Source organism: Molossus molossus, unplaced genomic scaffold (assembly GCF_014108415.1).
Source record: "Molossus molossus isolate mMolMol1 unplaced genomic scaffold, mMolMol1.p scaffold_m16_p_6, whole genome shotgun sequence".
NCBI lineage: Eukaryota > Metazoa > Chordata > Mammalia > Chiroptera > Molossidae > Molossus > Molossus molossus.
In genome coordinates, this window is record NW_023425399.1 from 72,827,598 (window position 1) to 72,850,708 (window position 23,111).

General features: G+C 42.0%; 1 pseudogene; it reads right to left on the reverse strand.

The window, feature by feature from the left end:
• Window positions 1–6,884: 6,884 nt before the first annotated feature.
• Window positions 6,885–13,687, reverse strand: LOC118618855 (annotated as a pseudogene).
• Window positions 13,688–23,111: the final 9,424 nt, after the last annotated feature.

Sequence of the window (23,111 nt, forward strand, 5' to 3'; positions counted from 1 at the left end):
AGGCTATATATGAAATACCTACAGCCAACATCATACTCAATGGGCAAAAATTAAAAGCATTTTCCTTAAGAACAGGAACAAAACAGGGATGCCCACTTTCGCCACTCTTATATAACATAGCACTGAAAGTCTTAGCCACAGCAATCAGACATGAAGATAAAAATAAAAGGGATCCAAATTGGAAAGGAGGAAGTGAAACTGTCATTATTCACAGACGACATATTATACATAGAAAACCCTAAAGATTCCATTAAAAATCTACTATACTTAATAAATGAATTTATCAAAGTAGCAGGATACAAAATTAACGTCAAGAAATCAACATCATTCTTTTCTTTTCTTTTCTTTTTTATTTTATTCAACAGCATTCTTATACACCAATGATGAAGTCACAGAAAGAGAAACTAAAAAACAATCCCATTTACCATCATGGCAAAAAAATTAAGATACCTAGCAATAAACTTAACCAAAGAAGTAAAGGACCTATTTGCAGAAAACTACAGAACATTGAAATAAGAAATAGAGGAAGATGTAAAAAAATTGGAAGCACATATCTTGTTCATGGATTGGAATAATTAACATCATTAAAATGTCCATATTACCCAAAGCAATCTATAGATTCAATGCAATCCCCACCAAAATACCAATGACATATTTCACAGAACTAGAACAAATACTTCAAAAGTTCATATGAAACCAAAAAAGACCCCAAATAGCCACAGCAATCTTAAAAAAGAAGGACAAAGTAGGTGGGATCACAAGACCAGATATCAGGATATACTACAAAGCTTCTGTAATCTAAACAGCCTGGCACTGGCACAAAAACAGGCATAGAGACCTGTGGAACAGAACAAAGAACACGGAAATTGACCCAGGACATTATACTCAATATTTGATGAAGGTGGCAAGAGCATACAATGGAGTAAAGACAGCCTCTTGAATAAATGATGTTGGAAAAATTGGACAGCTACATGCAAAAAAATGAAATTAGATCAACTCACACCATACACAAGAATAAACTCAAAATGAACAAAAGACTTAAATATGACTCGAGAATTAATAAAAATCCTAGAAGAAAATGTAGGCAGACTTCTACAAGATGGTGGCGTACGTAAACGCAGTATCACATCTTCCCACAACCACATCTTAGTTACAACTAAACTACAGAACAATCATCATTCAAAACTGCCTGAAATCAAGTTGAATGGAAGTCCTCCAACTACGGAATTAAAGAAGCAACTGCATCTAGACTGGTAGGAGGGGCGGAGGCAGAAGGCTGGTCCCACACCCACATGTGGTGGGTAAAAATCAGGAGGACACCTTTGCTGGGAAGGTCCTCCCTGAGGACTGAGGGGTCCCTGTCCCACACCAGGCACTCTACTCAGGGTTCCAGTGCCAGGAAGAGGAGTCCCCATAACTTCTGGCTGGAAAAACCAGCGGGACCTGAGGCTCAGGGAGGCTGAAGTGGCTGGAGCCCCAGGCAGCTCCTCTTAAAGGGCCCGCACATTCACTTATCGAACTCACTCCCTCTAAACTTGGAGGGGAGGCAGCTCCAGGGGTTCCAGAGACATACAGGGAAGAACTGAGCTGTTTGGCATTGGAGCAAGGGCTGGAGAGGCAGCCTTCTCCAGAACAGATGTGCTGTCAGAGGCCTTTGTTCCTTTGGTGAGCCCTTCCTTGGGGTGGCAGACAGCCACCATATCTGGGACTCCAGCAACCTGGCTCACACTGGTAGCCCTGCCCGATGCAACTTTCAGGCCCACTCAAGCTCTTGTCAGTTGCTTAACCATAGGATTGGCCTGTCTTGGATCCTCCTTCAGGTTTTCCTAAATTCTTTCAAACAAGCAGCATCTGATCTCAGATAGCCCCATACCTCTCCTTAAGTAATACACAGAAACAAACACAGTGAGGCAGCCAAAATGAGGAGACAAAGAAACAGGTCCCAAATGAAAGAACAGAACAAAACTTCAGGAAAAGAACTAAGCAAAATGGAGATAAGCAACCTAACAGATACTGAGTTCAAAATGCTTCTTATAAGGATGCTCAATGAACTTAGTGAGGGCCTCAAGAGCATTAAAAAGAACCAGTCAGAAATGAAGGAGGCACAGTCAGAAATGAAGGAGGCACTAATTGAAATAAAGAATAATTTACACAGCTTCAATAATAGAGTATGTAAATCCAAGGAGCAAACCATCGATTTGGAATATAAGGAAGCAAAAAATCCCCAATCAGAACAGGAAAAAGAAAAAAGAATCCAAAAAAATGAGGATAGTGTAAGGAGCCTCTGGGACAACCTCAAGTGTGCCGACATTCGCATCTTGCGGCTGCCAGAAGGAGAAGAGCGAGAACAAGAAATCGAAAACCTGTTTGAAACAATAATGGCAGAAAACTTTCCTAACTTGGTGAAGGAAACAGACATACAAGTCCAGGAAGCACAGAGAGTTCCAAACAAGATGAACCCCAAGAGGCCCACACCAAGACACATCATCATCAAAATGCAAAAGGTTCAAGACAAAGAGAGAATCTTAAAAGCAGCAAGAGAAAAGCAGTTAGTCACTTACAAGGGAGTTCCCATAAGACTGTCAGCTGATTTCGCAAAAGAAACTTTGCAGGCCAGAAGGGAGTGGCAAGAAATATTTAGAGTGATGAAAAGCAAGAAATCACAACCAAGATTACTCTATCCTGCAAAGCTGTCATTTAGAATCGATGGCCATATAAAGAGTTTCCCAGACAAGAAAAAGTTAAAGGAGTTCATCACCAGCAAACCGTTATTATATGAAATGCTGAAGGGTCTTTTGGAAGAGAAAGATAAAATATATGAGCAAACAAAATGGCAATGAATACATATCTATCAACAATGGAATCTACAAACAAAATGAACAGGCAGAACAGAAACATTCTCATAGATACCGAGAACATTTTGTTGGTTGCCAGATTGGAGAGGGGTCGGGGGAATGGGTGAAAAAGCTGAAGGGATTAAGAAGAACAAATTGGTTGCTAGACTGACAGACCTCAAAGAGAAGGGTGTTGGTGGGTGGGAAGAAATAAACCAAAGAACTTATATGCATAACTAATGGACACAGACAACAGTGTGGGAAAAGGTGGGAGGGGGGTGGGTGTAGGAAGGAAGGGGTCTATGGGGGGAAAATGAGGAGCATCTGTAATGCATTCAACAATAAAGATAAAAAATTAAAAATTAAAAAAAAAAATTGACAAGGAGGCCTGGCCAGTTTGGCTCAGCAGTTAGAGCTTCCGCCCACCGACTGAATGGTCTTGGGTTCAATTCCCAGTCAAGGGCATGTACCTGAGTTGCAGTTCAATGGATCCCCAGCCCTGTCAGGTCTCCAAGGAAGCACCCAATGTGTCTCTCTCACAAAGATGTTTTTCTCTGTCTCTACCCCTCCCTCCCTTCCACTCTATCTAAAAATATCAATGGAAAAATATTCTTGGGAGAGGATTAATAACAACAAAAAATTAACAAGGAAATATTCATGGGAAATTTGATCACATTACCTGAGGGAATTGATGTTACTAAGCAGTTTTTTGGTAAAGTCACATCAAAAATACACATGTTCAAGGCATCTTTTGATTGAGTCCTGAAATACAAACTATCCCTTCATGGAAGTTGAAACATAGCAAGAAACAGCATTCCTTGTGTTTTGTGGGCTCTAGACTTATAATCAGAATTTGATTATCAAAAGATATCTGGAGGTGTCCAGCCAGTGTGGCTCAGTGGTTGAGCGTCGACCCATGCACAAAGTTGTCGCCAGTTTGATTCCCGGTCAGGGCACATGCTCGGGTTGTGGGCTCAGTCCCCAGTGGGGGGCATACAAGAGGCAGCTGATCAATATGTTTATCTCTCTCTCTCCCTTCCCCTCTTTCTAAAATCAATAAACACTTATTTACAAAAAAAAAAAGATATTGGGGGTGGGGTCTGGCCAATGTGAGCAACGGCCTAGCCAGTGTGAGCAGTGGTTAGAGCATCAGCCTTTGCACTGAAGGGTCATGGGTTCAATTCTTGTTCAAGGGCACGTACCTGGCTTGCAGGTTCAATCCCCGGCTCCGGTCAGGGTCATGTGGGAGGCAACCAATTGATGTCTCTCTTTCCCTCCCTCTCTCTCTCTCTCCCTCTCTCTTTTTCTCCCTCCCTCCCTTCCACTCTCTCTAAAAATCAATGGAAAAAATATTCTCAGACTAGAATTAATACACACAAAAAGATATCCAGGGGGCTGTCTCTTATGAAGTGGGTGAGAACTATTGCAATTTATAGCCACTGAGGGGTAGGATGGCAGGAAATGAGGTTGGAGGCTAGAGGCAGGGCATGCCCAGCCCAGTGGACCATGGAAAGAATTTTTTTTTTTTTATTTATGAATTTTTATTTATTTTTGTGTTACAGATATTTTACCTTTTTACCCCATTGGCACCCCCCCACCCCACCCCACCCTGTCCCCGGCTTAGTTGTCCATGTCCATTGGTCATGCATACATGCATATAAGTTCTGTGGTTTATCTCTTCCCATCCCCCCACCCCCCATTCCCTCTTCTGAGGGATGTCAGTCTGTGCCCTACTTCCATGTGTCTGGGTCTACTGTATTCCTCAGACTGTTATGTTCATTATATTCCGTATATAAGTGAGATCATGTGGTATTTGTCTTTTTCTGCTTGGCTTCTTTCACTTAGGATAATACTTTCCAGGTCCCTCCATGTCGTCTCAAAGGATAAGAGATCTTTCTTTCTTACCGCTGCATAGTACTCCATTGTGTATATGTACCACAGCTTTTTTATCCATTCGTCTACTGGTGGACACTTGGGCTGTTTCCAGGTCTTAGCTATTGTAAATAGTGCTTCTATGAACATGGGAGTACATATATTCTTCCTGATTGGTGTTTCAGGCTTCTTAGGGTATATTCCCAGCAGTGGGATCACTGGGTCAAATGGAAGTTCAATTTTTAATTTTTTGAGGTAGCACCATATTGTTTTCCATAGTGGCTGCACCAGTCTGCATTCCCACCAGCAGTGTATTAGAGTCCCCTTTTCTCCACACCCTCGCCAACACTTGTTGTTTGATGATTTGTTGATGGCGGCCATTCTGACAGGTGTGAGGTGATACCTCATTGTTGTTTTAATTTGCATCTCTCTGATGATTAGTGATGTTGAGCATTTCTTCATATGTCTCTTGGCCATTTGTATGTCCTGTTTGGAGAGGTGTCTATTCAGCTCCTCTGCCCATTTTTTAATTGGGTTCTTTGTCTTCCTTTTGTGGAGTTGTATGAGCACTCTATATATATTGGAAATGAACCCCTTATCTGATACATCATTGGCAATGATGTTCTCCCATACAGTGGGTTGCCTTTCCATTTTGATGATTGTTTCTTTTGCTGTGCAGAAGCTTTTCAGTTTCATGTAGTCCCATGTGTTCATTTTCTCCTTTATTTCTGTTGCCTTAGGTGATGTATCAGTGAAAATTCTGCTCCGTATGATGTCCGAAATTTTGTTGCCTACATTTTCTTCTAGAATGTTTATGGATTCACGGGTCACATTTAAGTCTTTTATCCATTTTGAGTTTATTTTGGTGTATGGTGTAAGTTGATGGTCTAGTTTCATTTTTTTGCATGTAGCTGTCCAATTTTCCCAACACCATTTATTAAAGAGGCTGTCTTTACTCCACTGTATGCTCTTGCCACCTTTGTCAAATATTAATTGAGCATATTGCCTTGGGTCCATTTCTGGGTTTTCAGTTCTGTTCCACTGGTCTATATGCCTGTTCTTGTGCCAGTACCAGGCTGTTTTGGTTACAGTCGCTTTGTAGTATAACCTGATATCTGGTATTGTGATCCCACCTACTTTGTTCTTCTTTTTCAAGATTGCTGTGGCTATTCGGGGTCTTTTTTGGTTCCATATGAACTTTTGAAGTATTTGTTCTAGTTCTATGAAATATGTCGTTGGTATTTTGATGGGGATTGCATTGAATCTATAGATTGCTTTGGGTAGTATGGACATTTTAATGATGTTAATTCTTCCAATCCCATGGAAAGAATTTTTATTTTACTCTTCCTGTAAACCCATCAGAAGACTTTTCTTTTTTCTTTTTAAATTAGTTTATACTCAGTATTATTCTGTATTTGTTTCAGATGTATAGTATAGTGGTTAGACAATCATGTACTTGACAGAGTGGGCGCTCCAATATTTCAAGTGCCCACCTGGCCCCATACATAGTTATTATGATATTATTGACTATATTCCCTCTGCTATAATTTACATCTCTATAACTATTCTGTAACTACCAATTTGTACTTCTTTGGGCAAGGGATAAAATTCTTTTTATTGGAAAACAAATATACAACTTGGGATGGATTTGAGGCAAATTGTACCATAAACAGATTTTCTTTAAGTGGGTAAATAACATTTAAAAAGAAAGTAACAATAAAAGAAAATGTTTCTGGTACAGGACCAGCAGTACAAAAATAATAGTTGAATACCTGGATAATACACCCGTTTTGCAATAGTGCAACTTAAGTACATACTGTTGACTATCAGTTACAACTCCATACTTCAACAACATGCTGACAGTTTCTAAAGAAAACTACTTTAAAAAAGGCATAACCCAGATGTTCCCTCATTTGACCAACTCCATCTAAGTTTAGATGTGCAGAAGGACTTAGATATGTTGCGAGAAAGCCACACGTAACATGTTACTTGATCAATTTTCTAAAATAAGGTTTCAGGATAATGACAGTCAGATACGGGAAGAAAACATGGAGGAATGAAGTTTTAATTACCTTACATGAATATTTTTTTATATTAGAGGAATCCTTTTACACGTTACAAAGAAAAGACAAAAAAACAATTTTGTACAAGAAATTTAGCACATTCTGTACAATGTCTTCACTTTGCTGTCATCATCTGTACAAACTCTTCATAGTTTACTTGACCATCACCATCAGTATCTGCTTCCCTGATCATTTCCTCAACCTCTTCATCTGTTAACGTCTCTCCAATATGTGTCATCACATGGCGAAGCTCGGCTGTGCTAATATACAATTGCTGTCCTTATCAAACACACAGAATGCTTCTCAAATTTATTCTTCACTGTCATTTTCTTGCCATCATTGTCAGAAATTCCGGGAAGTTGATTGTGCCATTACCTTCTGCATTCATTTAATTAATCATGTCCCATAACTCTGCTTCTGTAGGATTCCACCTGAGACCTCATTACAGTTCCTAATTCCTTGTTGTTATAGTTCCATCACCATCCTTGTCAAACAGTGAAAAAGCATCTTTGAATTTGTCAGTCTGTTCTTCCGTCAGTTGGTTAGCCACGCTGCAAGTGCTGCTGGTCTCCAAGACTCAACCACACAACCACTCAGTGTGCTGCTCCACTCGGACTCCAATCTGTACTTCTTCATCCCTTCACCTTTCCACCCAGCCCCTCAACCCCCTCCACGCTGTCAACTGTCAGTCTGTTCTCTGTACCTATGAGTCTATTGCTACTTTGTTTGTTTGTTTGTTTGTTTTGTTCTTTAGAGTCTACAGATAAGTGAAATCATATGGTGTTTTTCTTTCTGTCTGACTTATGTCACTTAACATAATACCCTCTAGGTCCATCCATACTGTCACAAAGGGTGACATTTTTACAGCCAAGTAGTATTCCATTGTGTATATGTACAACTTTTTTATCCACTCATCTACTGATGGGCACTTGAGTTGCTTCCACATCTTGGCTATTGTAAATAACACTGCAATGAACATAAAGGTGCTTCTATTCTTTCAAACTAGTGTCTCAGGTTTCTTCATATGTAGTCCCAGAAGTGGAATTGCTGGGTCATAAGGCAATTTCACTTTTTATTATTTGAAGAACCCAGAATACTTTTCAATGTTAAGGACTCACTGGTTATTTTCTCTGTTCTGCAGTGACATAACTCCCTTTCATTTATTTTATTTTATTTTATTTTATTGTATTTTATTTTATTTTATTTTTATTCCTCACCTAAGGATATTTTTCCACTTATCATCAGACAGATGGAGTGAGAGAGGGAGAGAGAGAGAGGGAGAGAGAGAGAGAAAGGGAGAGGGAGAGAGAAAGACAGAGAGAAACATTGAGGTGAGAGAGCCACATCAACTGGTTGCCTCCTGCACAACTCTACCAGGGCCAGGGATGAACCGCAACTGAGGTACATGCCCTTGACCAGAATCAAACCCACAACTCATTGGTCCGCTGGCCGACACTCTAACCACTGAGAAAATGGCCAGGGCTCCCTTCCATTTATTCAATAAATATTTTATGAGAGTCCAATAAGTACCAGTCACTACTCTAGGCTCTGGAAATAAGTTGTTGAATAAAACAGACAAAATCATGTCCATTCCCTGCTTGGGTGATATAATTTTTTTTTAAAGACAGCCCTTCTAGTAGGTAAGTAGAGGCAGACTAGATTTTACCTCATTCACCCAACATTAATACAGATACCCATGTATTAATGTTCATGGTGGCCCTGGACAACTGAATTGACTTCAAGGGGCTTATGTTTTAGTGGGAGTAAACAGATAATAACCAAACAAGAAAAGAATGTCGTGATCAATGCCCTGGCTGGTTTTGCTCAGCAGTTAGAGCGTTGGCCTGCAGACCAAAGAGTCCTGGGCTCGATTCTGGCCAAGGGCACATACCTTGGTTGCAGTTCGTCCCTGGCCCCAGTTGGGGTCGTGTGGGTGGCAACCAATAAATGTGTCTCCCTCACATAGATGTTTCTCTATCCCTCCCACTCTGTCTGAAGACCACTCTGTCTGAAGATAAATGTAAAAATATCATCGGGTGAGGATTAAAAGAAAAAAAAAAAAAAGAATGTCGTGATCAAGAAAACCTGAAGCAAGAAAGACTTCTATAGATAGGATGGTCAGGTAGGTTTCTCTGAGGAGATGGCAATTAAGCTGAGACATGAAGTATAAAAAGGAGCCAATTGTGCAATAAGCCATGGTAAAAGCATCACAGTAAAACAGAACAGCATGTGTAACGACCTTAAAGCAGAAATGAATTTGGCGTATTTGAAGAACAGAGAAGAGGCTGGTGTGGCTGGAGTGCTGTGAGTGGGTAGAAGAGCAGGATGCAGTGAGGCTGGGCATGGTAATGTTCCACCTATAGACTCTGTGGGCTTTGAGAAGACTTTGACTACAGTCAACCATATGGTACATTTAAACTGTTTTTTACTCATTTATTCATCTATTCAGTGATCTATTCAATAAACATTTATTGGGCCTCTACTATGTGCCAGGTACTGCAGTATGTACCAGAAATACATGGGGAGGGGTGGCATTTCTCTTTTTTTCCACAGTTTTATTGAGATATGACATATAAAATTAAAATTTTTGGGGGGTAAATATCATGTTAAGTGTTCTTTCCACAATTTGTTGTTGTTGTTAGTTTAAATTTCTCATGATGTACTATACTATATTTGCTCTGAGCAGTTAGATCTGAGATTGAGGTGCAAGAAGTTCGAGGGAAGGAATATAGATTGATCTAAAGAAATAGGAAAGTGGGTGATTGGTTTGATATCAGCCTATAATAAATTTGGGGTATTATAGCTTTAAATCCACAAATTTCTTCATAGAGTCAATAAAATGACCCTAAATATAAAGGAACAGGAGCTCTTCCGAGCAATTTTTGAAACTAGCTCTTTGGAGTGTAAAATTTTAGTCTGAAGCTTTGCTGAAATAAAAATTTTTTAAAGTGGGGTTTAACCTAGGGAATGGGTATTTATAGTCCAAAACTGGAGTTACGGATCTCATTCCTCAAGGCTTCAAGGATTAGCACAATGACAGGAAAACTCCCTCTGACTTCTGCTCTATTATCATTTTATTGTATTTGTTTCCTGACAACATTTATTGCAGACACTCTCTCTGCCCATGGGTAGGAAATTCATAACCCAAGGCCATTCCCAGAAGCTTTTGTTCCAATAACCTTCTGAATTGTACCTGGATCTTCAGTCTTGCTAATCAGTCATTTTAAAAATACTTTAGGGACAAAGAAGCTGTTGTGGCTCATTGTAGAGTGACCCTGACTTTATTTTAGCTCAAAAGCACAGTGACATAAACAGCACACAGAGCGATTTTACCGCCACACTGGGAAACTCCTGAGATAAGCCTGAATAAGAAGATAGCGTCACTTTCAAGGTCACTCTTTCAATAAAGAAAAATCGAATTGAAGTAAGCAGATTCCAAGTAAGTTTTGGCTAATATTATTGGCCTTCTCTCTCCAACAGGCCTAGTGTGTCATAAATTATTCACATGTGTTGATGAGTTACTCTGGTTGCCATGACAAGATGCTGGCTACTCCTCCATTACCAACTCATTTTATTCTAACAAAAGAGCACTCTTACAATGAAAAGGGCCCCTGTCCCTGGAGACATTTTTCTGTATATAAATAAAAGCCCACCTAAAGAGCGGTGTGGGTCCCTGAGCCTATTGACAGCACTATTCGTTTCTACCACAAGGTGACGCACACAGACCTCCAAAGATGCGGCGCGGTTAGCTTGCTGAATCCCTGTCCTCACAGAGCTAGAAGGAATGGGGTGTTAGAGAAAGAATCATCTAGTGTCACCCACTTGTTTCACAAAGGAGAAAACAGACTCAAAGAAAGTAAGCGACTCGGCTCAAACCACATGGCTGCTTTGGATAGGGCAGGATCAAAGTCCTGTCAATCCCAAATTTATTCCTCCAAAGGGCAGTGGTTTTCAATCTAAAACAAACAGGCAAACAACAGAAACACTTTTATTTTCCAATGAAATTTTACAAAGAATACAGACTTCTTCCAACCTCTCAACACCCTTTTCCCCCAACCCTTCCTGGTGTAGACAAATGAAAATGGAATCTCTCTGCCCGGCTGGTGTGGCTCAGGGGTTGAGCGTTGACCCATGCACCAAAAGGTCCCAGTTCGATTCCTGGTCAGGGCACATGCCCAGGTTGTGGGCCAGATCCCCAGTGGGGGCATGCAGGAGGCAGCCAGTCGATGTTTTCTGCCATCGATATTTCTATCTTTCTCTCCCTCTCCCTCTCTCTCTAAAAAATCAATAAAGAAAAAAAAATTTTTTTTTAAGAAAATGGAATCTCTCTGATTGAAAGAATTGTCCCTTAGGCACCTTTTTAAAATATATATGTTTATTGCTTTTGTTTGTTTGTTTGAGAGAAACATTCATGAGAGAAGCATCAACATCCATTGGCTGCCCCCTACTGGGGATGGAGCACAACCCAGGCACACGCCCTGACCCTGAATCGAACCAGTGACCTCTGAGTACATAGGTCAAAGCTCAACCACTGAGCCACACACACCAGGCATCCCTTAGGGATCTTTAAAGAACCACCAGGTTCCTTAGGTGATTTGAAAATGAATGATGGGGTGGAATAAACTTTGAAGCAGGAGCCCCAAAACATGATTGTCCTATTGAATTTCTCTCTCAAACCACAACTTTCTCTCCTGATGTATTTCCACCTCCTTCACAGCACTAGGCCTCTTGGACCTTCACTTTTGCCTCTTCCTGCTGCTGAATTCTGCCAAGGAACTCAATCAACCCTCAACTCCTTTCAGCTTCAGTTGGCATCTTTTTCCATTCCCCTCGGAGGGAGTCCCATCCTCTCCTCCTCGGCTGTTATCAAACCTGAGTCCTCACTGCATGCCAGGTACTGGCTTAAAAACATTACCATACTAACTCATTTTAGCTGTCACGACAGCCGTATGGAGCAGAAAATAGTATTTAAAGATCCCCATTGACAGATGAGAAATCTGAAGCATAAAGATCACAGCGCAGGGAAATGGCAGAGCCAGAATTAGATCCTCAGCAATCCGACCCCAAAGCTTGTGTTCTTAATCCCCAAAGCTGTGGCCTCCCATGAGTGTGCCAGCAATTTTGCTCAGAAAATTGCAACTAGCAGGCAGCCAGTCTCCCCATTTGCATCCCCTCTATCTAATAATTTATCTGTATCTCTACTCATTCTTGAATCCTTCCCCTTTCTATTCATAATATCTCCAGTGTCCCAGAGGACATGCTCCACCAATTACTCCTCCTTATCCCTCTACTGAAACTGCTCCATCGAACCTTCTGATGAAAAGTTTGACAAACCCGAGCCCTGGCCAGTGTGGCTCAGGTGGTTGGAGCATCACCCTGTTCAACAAAAGATGGCAAGTCTGATTTCCAGTCAGGGCACGTGCCTAGGTTGCAGGTTCGATCCCTGCTTAGGCACATGGGAGGCAGCCAATTGATGTTTCTCCCCTTTCTCTCTCTCTCTCTCTAAAGGAAACCAAAAATAATAATAATAAAAAATTTAAAAAAAAAAAAAAAAAGCCCTGGCCGGTTTGGCTCAGCGGTTAGAGCGTCGGCCTGCGGTCCGGAGAGACCCGGGTTCGGTTCCCGCTAAGGGCACGTACTTCGGTTGCAGTTTGTCCCCGGCCCTGGTTGGTCGTGCGGATGGCAGCCACTCGATGTGTTCCTTTCACGTCGATGTTTCTCTCTCTCTCTCTCTCCCTCCCACTCTATCTGTACAAAAATTGGAAAAATGTCCTCGGGTGAGGATAAAAAATAAAAAAAAAAGTTTGACAAACCCAATGGCTACTCTGGAGTCCTCTACCTTCTAACAATCTCCTGGGGGCACTTTTTCCCTGGTGGCCATTCCTCTGGCCCTCAGCCTGCATTACCTTACAGGACACATCTTCCTCTGGTCTTCTCCTTCCATAGCTGATATTCCCACTTGGTTTTTTCAAGGCAGAAGTTTGACCTCTACCTTAGACCACATAATTCAGAATGTCTCATGCTGAAGTCCAGACATTTGTACTTTTTCAAAGCTCCTCAGGTAATTTTGCTACTCATAATAAGCAGGTATGGCAGGTAAATATGCATGATTCCACCCATGTGAGGTATCCAAGTAGTCAAATTCATGGAGACAGGAAGTAGAACAGGGATTACTAGGGACCATGCAGGCTCCATGCCTCACTATTTCCTTCACCTGAAACGTCTTTTCCTGCCTTCCTGCCTGAGTAATCCCTACTCCTCCCTCCAGCTCAGCTCAGGGTTGGTGCTGGGCTAAGTGGGCAGTACATTCTCTCTCTCTTCCTTAGCAAGCTCATTTGTTCCAAAGCTGCAGCTCTTGCAAATATATTATTCATTCCCAATGTACCTCCAGCCCTGCAGTGCTCCTGATTTCTGACCCAAATTTACATTTCCCGCCAGCTATCATCCACAAGACACCCTCTTTCCTCTGGCACTTCAAAACCACCATGTTCAAAACTTGAGTTATCTATAATTTTCCTTCTTTCTACCCTGTGTTTTGTATGTCAAAAATTAGCATCATTATGTATTGTGTGAATCAAATACTTAGAATGGTGGCAATAGCAATAGCTATTGTTATTATGTGAATATTAATAATATTATTAGCACCCTGGCCAGTTTGGCTCAGCGGTTAGAGCATCGGCCCACAGACCTGAGTGTCTCAGGTTCAACTTCTGGTCAAGGGTGCATACCTGCATTGTAGGTTCGATCCTCGGCACTGGTCCAGGGTCATGCAGGAAGCAGCCAATAATGTGTCTCTCTCACATCGATGGTTCTATCTCCTTCTTTCCCTTCTTCCACTCTATCTGAAAATCAATAAAAAAAATCCCAAGGATTAATTGTTAGCTCTTAACTTCCATATTACTGCCCTAAACCTCTCATTCCAAGAAACCAAAACCCATCACTCCAGTCAGGCAGAATGGAATGATGGAACCACCCTAACCCACCCAAAACTGCAAACAGTAGCTCGACAAGAAAAACAAGTTTCAGGAGACCCCAGCCTCCGACCAATCAGGAACTCAGGAGACCCCAGCCCCTGACCAATCAAGAACTCGGGAGACCCCAGGCCCGACTCATCAAAGGCAACCACATCTCCTTGGCTGAACGACCACCCCCCCAGCCCTGAATTTAAAAACCCCTAGTCTGGACAATCCCCAGAAGAGGAGGTGGTGGGGGAGAGATAAACCACAGAACTTATATGCATGTATGCATGAACAATGGACATGGACAACAAAGCTGGGGACAGGGTGGGGAGGGAGAGGGGGGGAATCAGTGGGGGAAAAAGGAGAAACATCTGTAACAAAAATAAATTAATTAACTAATTTAAAAAACAAAAACCCTAGTCTGTACAAGCCGGTTGCTACTCTCTCCTTAGAGGTAGTCCAGTAGGCTGATTCCCAATAAACTTGCACTTCTGGAGACCCTGCACCGCCTCGTTCCACCTAGTTCTTACATTAATAAAAAAATTTTTTTTAATTTATTCTAAATAATAAATAATATTTGTGATAGAATTAAAATAATAGAAATATGATAAAGACTTTTAGAAACATTTGGTAACAATGGTGGTGAAGTGCCTACCGGTCCACAGCATCCCCACATATAAAAACACTTAAAAAAAAAATTCAATCCCTTAGAATATCAAGGTAGAAAAGGGAAATCTTAGACACTTCCAGTCAAGATGGCAGCATAGGTATAAGTAGTACTCTCCCCCTCCTACAACAACATCAAAATTACAACTAAACTACAGTATAGCCATCATTCAGAACCACCTGAAGTCGAATTGAGTGGAAGTTCTACAACTACGAAATTAAAGAAGCAGCCACATCCAGACTGGTAGGAGGGGCAGAGAATGGATGAGCTTGTGGCAGATAAAGATCAGGAGATCACCTCGGCTGGGAAGGTCCTCCCTGAGCAGTGAGGGGTCCTGTCCCACACCAGGCCTCCCAGCTCAGGGTTCCAGTGCCAGGAAGAAAAGTCCCCATAACTTCTGGCTGGAAAACCAGTGGAAATTGAGGCTGAGAGAGGCTGAGGTGGCTGGAGCCCCAGGCAGTTGCTTTTTTTTTTGGTAGTGCCCCTGGCGGGAACCGAGGCTGGCAGGAACTCTCAGGCCCGCGCTCCAACCCGCTGAGCCAAACCAGCCAGGGCGGCAGTTCCTTTTAAAGGGCCCAAGACTTACTCGAAACAGCTCCCTCCAGGCTCCAGCATCGGAGAGGCAGCTTGAAAGGCACTAGAGACATAAGGGGAAGAACAGAGTCTTTAGGCATCCACGTGAGAGCTGGAGAGGCAGCTTTCTTTCTGATGGACAGACGTGTTGGCACAGGCCTTTGTTCCTTTAGTGAGCACTTTCCCCATGGGGCTGGCAGAGGTGTGCCATACCTAGGACTCCAGCAACCTGGCTCACACTTTTTACCTAAACTTGGTGATTCCCTGAGGCCCTGCCCCAACCTGCTTTCGGGCCCACCTAAGCTGTTTCCAGTGGCTTTACCATAGGATTTGCTTGTCTTGTATCCTGCTTCAAATTTTCCTAAATTATCTCAAACAAGCAGCACCTGGCCTCAGTGAGCCCCATACCTCTCATCAAGTGGCCCCAGGCCCAGTACTAGAAGCAGCCACTGTTGGTTCACACCTGGGAATTGCCTGGACACCTCCAAACCCAGCAAAAAAAAAAAAAAAAAAACAAAAAAAAAACAGCCATCTGCATATCATTTTGTAGCTTATGCCTGGTGACCCCGGGTAGAACACAGGCAGTGGCTGACCTTGCCCCGCAGCCAGCACACCCAGTGCACAGCTTCAGACCATGTCAAAGAACCACCATCTAAACACTTCCACAAGTGACACACTCAATGAGTGGACTCAGTGGGTACCAGAGCCCTGCTGAAGTAGGTGTTGCCTCTGGGTGGTGGGACCCTGCACAGTAGATCGTCCAAAGGAGTCAGAGATCAGAGGTAAGTGGACACAGCCAGTCCTTGAAGTTGATCAGACTGAGTAAATCCCTCCCACTGATGTTTCAAACGCAATCAAAATTCGATTACAACAGCAAGGTGTACACTTCACATGACGGCTGCACCTCAAGGGCACAGCTGGGTGACAGGGAGGCTGTGCCACTGAACCCTACAGAACACCTACTACAATAGGCCACCCTACAAAGCCCAGAAGACATAGCAACTCTACCTCATACATAGACACAAACACAGGGAAGCAGCCAAAATGAGGAGACAAAGAAACATGTCCCAAATGAAAGAACAGAACAAAACTCCAGGAAAAGAACTAAACAAAATGGAGATAAGCAATCTAACAGGTACAAGAATTCAAAACACCAGCTATAAGGATGCTCAAGGAACTCAGTGAGGACCCCAAGAGCATAAAAAAGAACAGTCAGAAATGATGGATGCACTAACTGAAATAAAGAATAATTTACAAGGAATCAATAGTACAGTAGGTGAAACCAAGAAGCAAACCATCGATTTGGAATATAAGGAAGCAAAAAAACACCCAATCAAAACAACAAAGTTTTTTTTTTTTTTTTAAATCTTTATTGTTGAATGTAGAATGTATTACAGATGTTCCTCATTTTTCCCCCATTGACCGCCTCCTCCCCACTCCCGGCCCCCTCCCACCTATTCCCATACTATTGTCTGTGTACATTGGTTATGCATATAAGTTCTTTGGTTTATTTCTTCCCACCCCACCCCCCAACCCCTTTCCCTTTGAGGTTTGTCAGTCTAGCAATGAATTTGTACATCTTAATCCCTTCACCTTTTTCACCCATTCCCCCAACCCCTCTCCCATCTGGCAACCAACAAAATGTTCTCGATATCTATGAGAATGTTTCTGTTCTGCCTGTTCATTTTGTTTGTAGATTCCATTGTTGATAGATATGTATTCATTGCCATTTTGTTTGTTCATATATTTTATCTTTCTCTTCCAAAAGACCCTTCATCATTTTATATAATAATGGTTTGGTGGTGATGAACTCCTTTAACTTTTTCTTGTCTGGGAAACTCTTTATATGGCTATCGATACTAACGACAGCTTTGTAGGATAGAGTAATCTGGGTTGTAGGTTCTTGCTTTTCATCACTCTGAATATTTCTTGCCACTCCCTTCTGGAGTGCAGTTTCTTTTGAGAAATCTGCTGACAGCCTTATGGGAATTCCCTTGTAGGTAACTAGCTGCCTTTCTCTTGCTGCTTTTAAGATTCTCTCTTTGTCTTGAACCTTTTGCATTTTGATGATGATGTGTCTTGGTGTGGGCCTCTTGGGGTTCATCTTGTTTTGGACTCTCAGTGCTTCCTGGACTTGTATGTCTGTTTCCTTCACCAAGTTAAGGAATTTTTCTGCCATTATTGTTTCAAACGGGTTTTCAATTTCTTGTTCTCTCTCTTCTCCTTCTGGCACCCCCAAGATGGGAATGTTGGCCCGCTTGAAGTTGTCCCAGAGGGTCCTTACACTATCCTCATTTTTTTGGATTCTTTTTGCTGTTCTGATTGGGTGGTTTTTTTTTCCTTATATTCCAAATCGATGATTTGCTTCTTGGCTTTACCTACTCTACTATTGAATCTGTGTAAGTTATTCTTTATTTCAGTTAATTCCTCCTTCATTTCTGACTGTGCATCCATAATTTCTGACTGGTCCTTTTTTATGCTCTTGAGGTCCTTACTAAATTCACTGAGTTTCTCACTAAGTTCATTGGGCATCCTTATAAGCAGTATTTTGAACTCAGCATCTGTTAGGTTGCTTATCTCCATTTCGCTTAGTTCTTTCTTGGGTTTTGTTCTGTTCTTTCATTTGGGACCTGTTTCTTTGTCTCCTCATTTTGGCTGCCTCACTGTGTTTGTTTCTGTGTACTGTATTACTTAAAGAGAGGTATGGGGCTAGCTGAGACCAGATGCTGCTTGTTTGAAAGAATTTAGGAAAAACCTGAAGGAGGATCCAAGACAGGCCAATCCTATGGTTAAGCAGCTTGGGTGGGCCTGAGTGGGGTGGGGCAGGGCCTCAGGGAGTCAGCAGGGCGGGGCTACCAGTGTGAGCCAGGTTGCTGGAGTCCCGGATATGACGGCTGTCTGCTGCCCCAGGGAAGGGCTCACCAAAGGAACAAAGGCCTCTGATAGCACGTTTGTCCCGGAGAAAGCCCCCTCTCCAGCCCTTGCTCCAGTGCCAAACAGCTCAGTTCTTCCCTGTATGTCTCTGGTGCCCCTCGAGCTGCCTCCCCTCCAAGCTTAGAGGGAGTGAGTTTGATAAGTCCATGCACAGGCCCTTTAAAGAGCTGCCTGGGGCTCCAGCCGTGTCAGCTTCCCTGAACCTCAGTTCCTGCTGTTTTTTCCAGCCAGAAGTTATGGGGACTTCTCTTCCTGGCACTGGAACCCTGAGCGGGGCACCTGGTGTGGGACGGGACCCCTCAGTCTTCAGGAAGGACCTTCCCAGCCGAGGTGTCCTCCTGATTATTATCCACCACAGGTGGGTGTGAAACCAGCCCGTGGTGCCTCCGCCCCTCTCGCCTCTGCCCCTCCTACCAGTCTGGATGTGGCTGCTGCTTCAATTTTGTAGTTGTAAGACTTCCATCAGCTTGATTTCAGGCGGTTTTGAATGATGATTGTTCTGTAGTTTAGTTGTAACTTTGATGTGGTTGTAGGAGGTCATGATACCGTGTTTACCTATGCCGTCATCTTGACTGGAAGTCCCAAAGATAATTTTTTAAAAAATGAGGATAGTGTAAGGAGCCTCTGGGACAACTTCAAGCATACCAACATTTGCATCATGGGGGTGCCAGAAAGAGAAAAGAGAGAGCAAGAAATTGAAAACCTATTTGAAACAATAATAACAGAATAATTCCCTATCTTGGTGAAGGAAACAGACATACAAGTCCAGGAAGCACAGAGAGTCCCAAACAAGATGAACTCCAAGAGGCCCACACCAAGACACATCATAATCAAAATGCAAAAGATTAAAGACAAAGAGAGAATCTTAAAAGCAGTTTGTTACCTACAAGGGAGCTCCCATAAGTCTGTCAGCCGATTTCTCAAATTTTCCAGGCCAGAAGGGAGTGGCAAGAAATATTCAAAGTGATAAAAAGCAAGGACCTACAACCAAGACTACTCTATCCTGCAAAGCTATCATTTAGAATCGATGGACATATAAGGAATTTCCCAGACAGCCCAGCCGGTGTGGCTCACTGGTTGAGTATCGACCCATGCACCAGGAGGTTGCCTGTTTGATTCCTGGTCAGGGCACATGCCCAGTTTGTGAACCCGATCCCCAGTGTGGGGCATGCAGGAGGCAGCCAATCAATGTTCTCACTTATAGATGTTTCCATCTCTCTCTCCTTCTCTCTCTAGAATCAATAAAGGAAAAAAAAAATTTTAAAAATAAAATAAAGGATTTCTCAGACAAGGAAAAGCTAAAGGAGTTTATCACCACCAAACCAGTATTATATAAAATGTTGAAGGGTCTTCTTGAAGAAGAAGATCTAAAATATAAACAACACAATGGCAATAAATACATATCTATCAACAATTGAATCTACAAACAAAATAAACAAGCAGAACAGAAACAGACCCATAGATACCGAAAACTTTTTGTTAATTACCAGATGGGAGGGGGTTTTGAAGTGGCAAAAAAAGGTGAAGGTATTAAGACATACAAATTGGTTGTTAGAATGAGAAACCTCAAAGGGAAGGAAGTGTGGGCAGAAAAAGATAAATCAAAGAATTTATATGCATATATGCATAACCAGTAGATATAGACAATAGTGTGGGGAAGGCAGAGGGATGGTGGGTGCAGGGAGGAGGGGTTCTATGGGAGGAAATGTGACATCTGTAATACTTTCAACAATAAAGATAAGTTTTTAAAAAATAAAAATAAATAAGACTTCATTTTTTATTTTATTTTATTTTTTATTTAATTAATTTATTTATTTTTGTTACAGATGTTTCTCCTTTTAAGACTTCATTTTTTAAAAAAGGGGAAATCTTAGTACTGTAACTGGAGGCTAAATATTGTAACTGATTATTCCCAGAGCACTACTAGGCACAGTGAAGAAAACTTCCTTTGGAAAGTAGAGCTTTGGCCCTGGTTGGTTTGGCTCAGCAGTTAGAGCATCGGTCTGCACACCAGAGAGATCCGGGTTCGATTCCCACTAAGGGCACACACCTCAGTTGCAGTTTGTCCCCAGCCCCAGTTAGGGTCATGTGGGTGGCAACCATGTGGGTGTCTCTCTCACATCGATATTTCTCTCTCTCTTCCTCCCTTTCTCCCTCCCACTCTATCTCAAGATCAATGCAAAAATGTCCTCGGGTGAAGGTAAGAAAAAGAAAAGTACAGCTTTATCAGAAAGTGAGATGAAAAGTAGAAATAGCAAGATACTGTATATTAATTAGATATATAGACTACGAAGACACAGATGACCAAGGGTTGAACAATTTGATGTCTCTCTAATCAAGATGTGGTATAGATTTTTGTTTGTTTTTTGTTGTTAATACTCACCTGAGGATATTTTTTTCTATTGATTTTTAGAGAAAGTGGAAGGGGACAGGGGGAGAAAGAGAAAAACATCAATTGCTTGCCTCCCAAATGACCCCGACCAGGGATTGAACCTACAACCCAAGTATATGCCCTTGACTAGAATTAAACCGAAGACCCTTTGGTACCTGTGCCGATGCTCTAACCTCTGAGCAAAACCAGTCAGGGCAAGATGTGCTATAGATTATAGAAGACTTTCAAAATATATGTTAAGATTAACTGACTAAATAGATTCCAAAATGGCAGTGGAGTGAATGGAAGCTACACAGACCATCTCTCAGGACCAAACTGGAATTATAACTAAAATAAAGACAATTGCTGGGGAAAAGCAATAGAAAAGCAGCTGAAGAAAACCCATATAACCAGGGACACAAAAAAAGGCAATGAATTGAGCCTGGTAGGTCAGCGGAGGCACTAGAGGGTGGGCTGGGAGCCCACAAACAGCAGCTGTTTTAGCTGTGAGCAGCTCCCTCAGGGTTAAAATCCCAAGATGGCTCCACAGCACAGAGGGCCGGGACACAGCACTCACCTTGGGCTCTGACAAAGGGAGGGTGGCATGGACTGGAACTATGTGGGGACACTTGGGATATGGAGGGTGCTCAGAGTTTGTGCTGAGTCATAGCCACACAGGACAGTACCCATCTTTTTTGGGGAGCCACTTTCCGAAGCTCTGAGGAGCAGCAGCACCCCTCCTCCCTCAAATATTTAACCCCATCCGACTGGACCAAAGAAATGCAAATTGAAGCTCATTACCAACCAGCATCTGACTCACCCTCTGGAAATCCTCTTACACTGAACACCTGAGGGAGTTTTTCATTCAGCTGAGGGCTACAACCAAAGGCTCATCAAGTAACTGAGACTAGTAGCCTCCAGGCAAAAAGCTAGAGGATAACTGAACCCTTCCTGGGCCTGCAAATCTACCCAGGAAAGTAAGACTTGACAGTGGTGTTTAACGTGGCTCCTCCCACACTCATCCAAACCCAGTAGAGGGAGCCACAAACAGCAGAACACCAACACCCACAGGAAAAATTTGGCAGGCTCCAAAACCCACTGAAATAGCCAAAATGATGAAATAAAGAAACAAATCCCAAATGAAACAAGAGAACTCTACAGAAGATGAGATAAATAAATGCAGTTAAGCAAATTATCAGAAGTAGAGTTCAGACCCATGATCTTGAGAAAGCTCAACAGCATGAGTAAGGAAATCAACACCATGAGTAAAGATATAGAAACATTGAAAACCAACCAAGTGAAAATAAAGAATGACATAATAGAAATAAAGAACACATTGGAAGGAACTACCAGCAGGGTAGAGAAAGCTGAGGACTTGATCAGTGAATTAGAAGACAGGGTAGAAAGAATCCCAATCAGAAACCCAAAAGGAAAAAAACAATTAAAAAATAGCCCTGGCCGGTTTGGCTCAGTGGTTAGAGCGTCGGCCTGCGGTCCAGAGAGACCCGGGTTTGGTTCCCACTAAGGACACATACCTCGGTTGCAGTTTGTCCCTGGCCCGGGTTGGGTCGTGTGGGTGGCAACCCCTCAATGTGTCCCTTTCACGTTGATGTTTCTACCTCTCTCTCTCTCTCCCGCCCACTCTATCTGACCAAAATATGGAAAAAATGTCCTCTAGTGAGGATTAAAAAAACAACAACAATTAAAAACAGGAAGACAAGTTAAGAGAACTGTGGGAGAACTGGAAATGTAACAATATTCGCATCATAGGAGTTCCAGAAGAGGAAGAAAAGTAGCAAGGGTTAGAGAATATATTTGAAGAAATAGTGACAGAAAACTTCCCTAACTTGGTGAAGAAAGAAGGCATTCAAGTTCAAGAAGCACAGACAGCCCCAAATAAGAAGAACCCAAATAGGACCACCCCAAGACAATAGTAATTAAAATGCAAAAATTAAAGACAAAGAAAGAATCCTAAAGGCAGCAAAAGATAAACAACAGGTTACCTACAAAGGAACCCCCAAAAGGCTATCAGGTGACTACTCAACAGAAACACTACCGGCCAGAAGGGAATGGCATGAAATAATCAAAGTCATGAAAAACAAGGATCTGAATCCAAGACTACTCTATCCAGCAAGGCTATTATTCAAAATAGAAGGTGAAATAAAGAGCTTCCCAGACAAAACAAGGCTAAGGGAATACATTACAACCAAACCATCACTGCAAGAAATGCTAAAAGGACTGCTGTAATTAGTAGAAGAAATAGAAAGAAAAATAGAACCACAGTTTTAAAAATGGCAATAAATAAGTACATATAAATAATAACCTTAAATATAAATGGATTAAACACTCCTATCAAAAGATACAGAGTAGCTGATTGGATAAGAAACCATGTCTCATATATATGTTGTTTACAAGAGACCCACCTCACAGCAAAAGACTCACATGGGTTGAAAGTGAAGGGATGGAAAAAAAGTCTTCCAAGCGAACGAAAAAGAAAAAAAAGCTGGGGTAGCAATATTCATATAAGGATCTATCCAACAGGAAGATATAACCTTGGTAAACATATATGCACCCAATATAGGAGCACCAAAATATATTAAAAATCTTCTGGAGGACTTCAAAGGAGAAATTGACAGCAATACAATCATAGCAGGGGACTTCAACACCCCACTGATATCACTGGACAGATCCTCTAGAAAATTAACAAGGAACAAAGACTGTAAATGATGCACTAGACCAAATGGATTTAATAGATATCTACAAAGAATTACAACCCCAACCTGCAGAATTCACATTCTTCTCAAGTGCATATGGGATATTCTCAAAGATAGACCACGT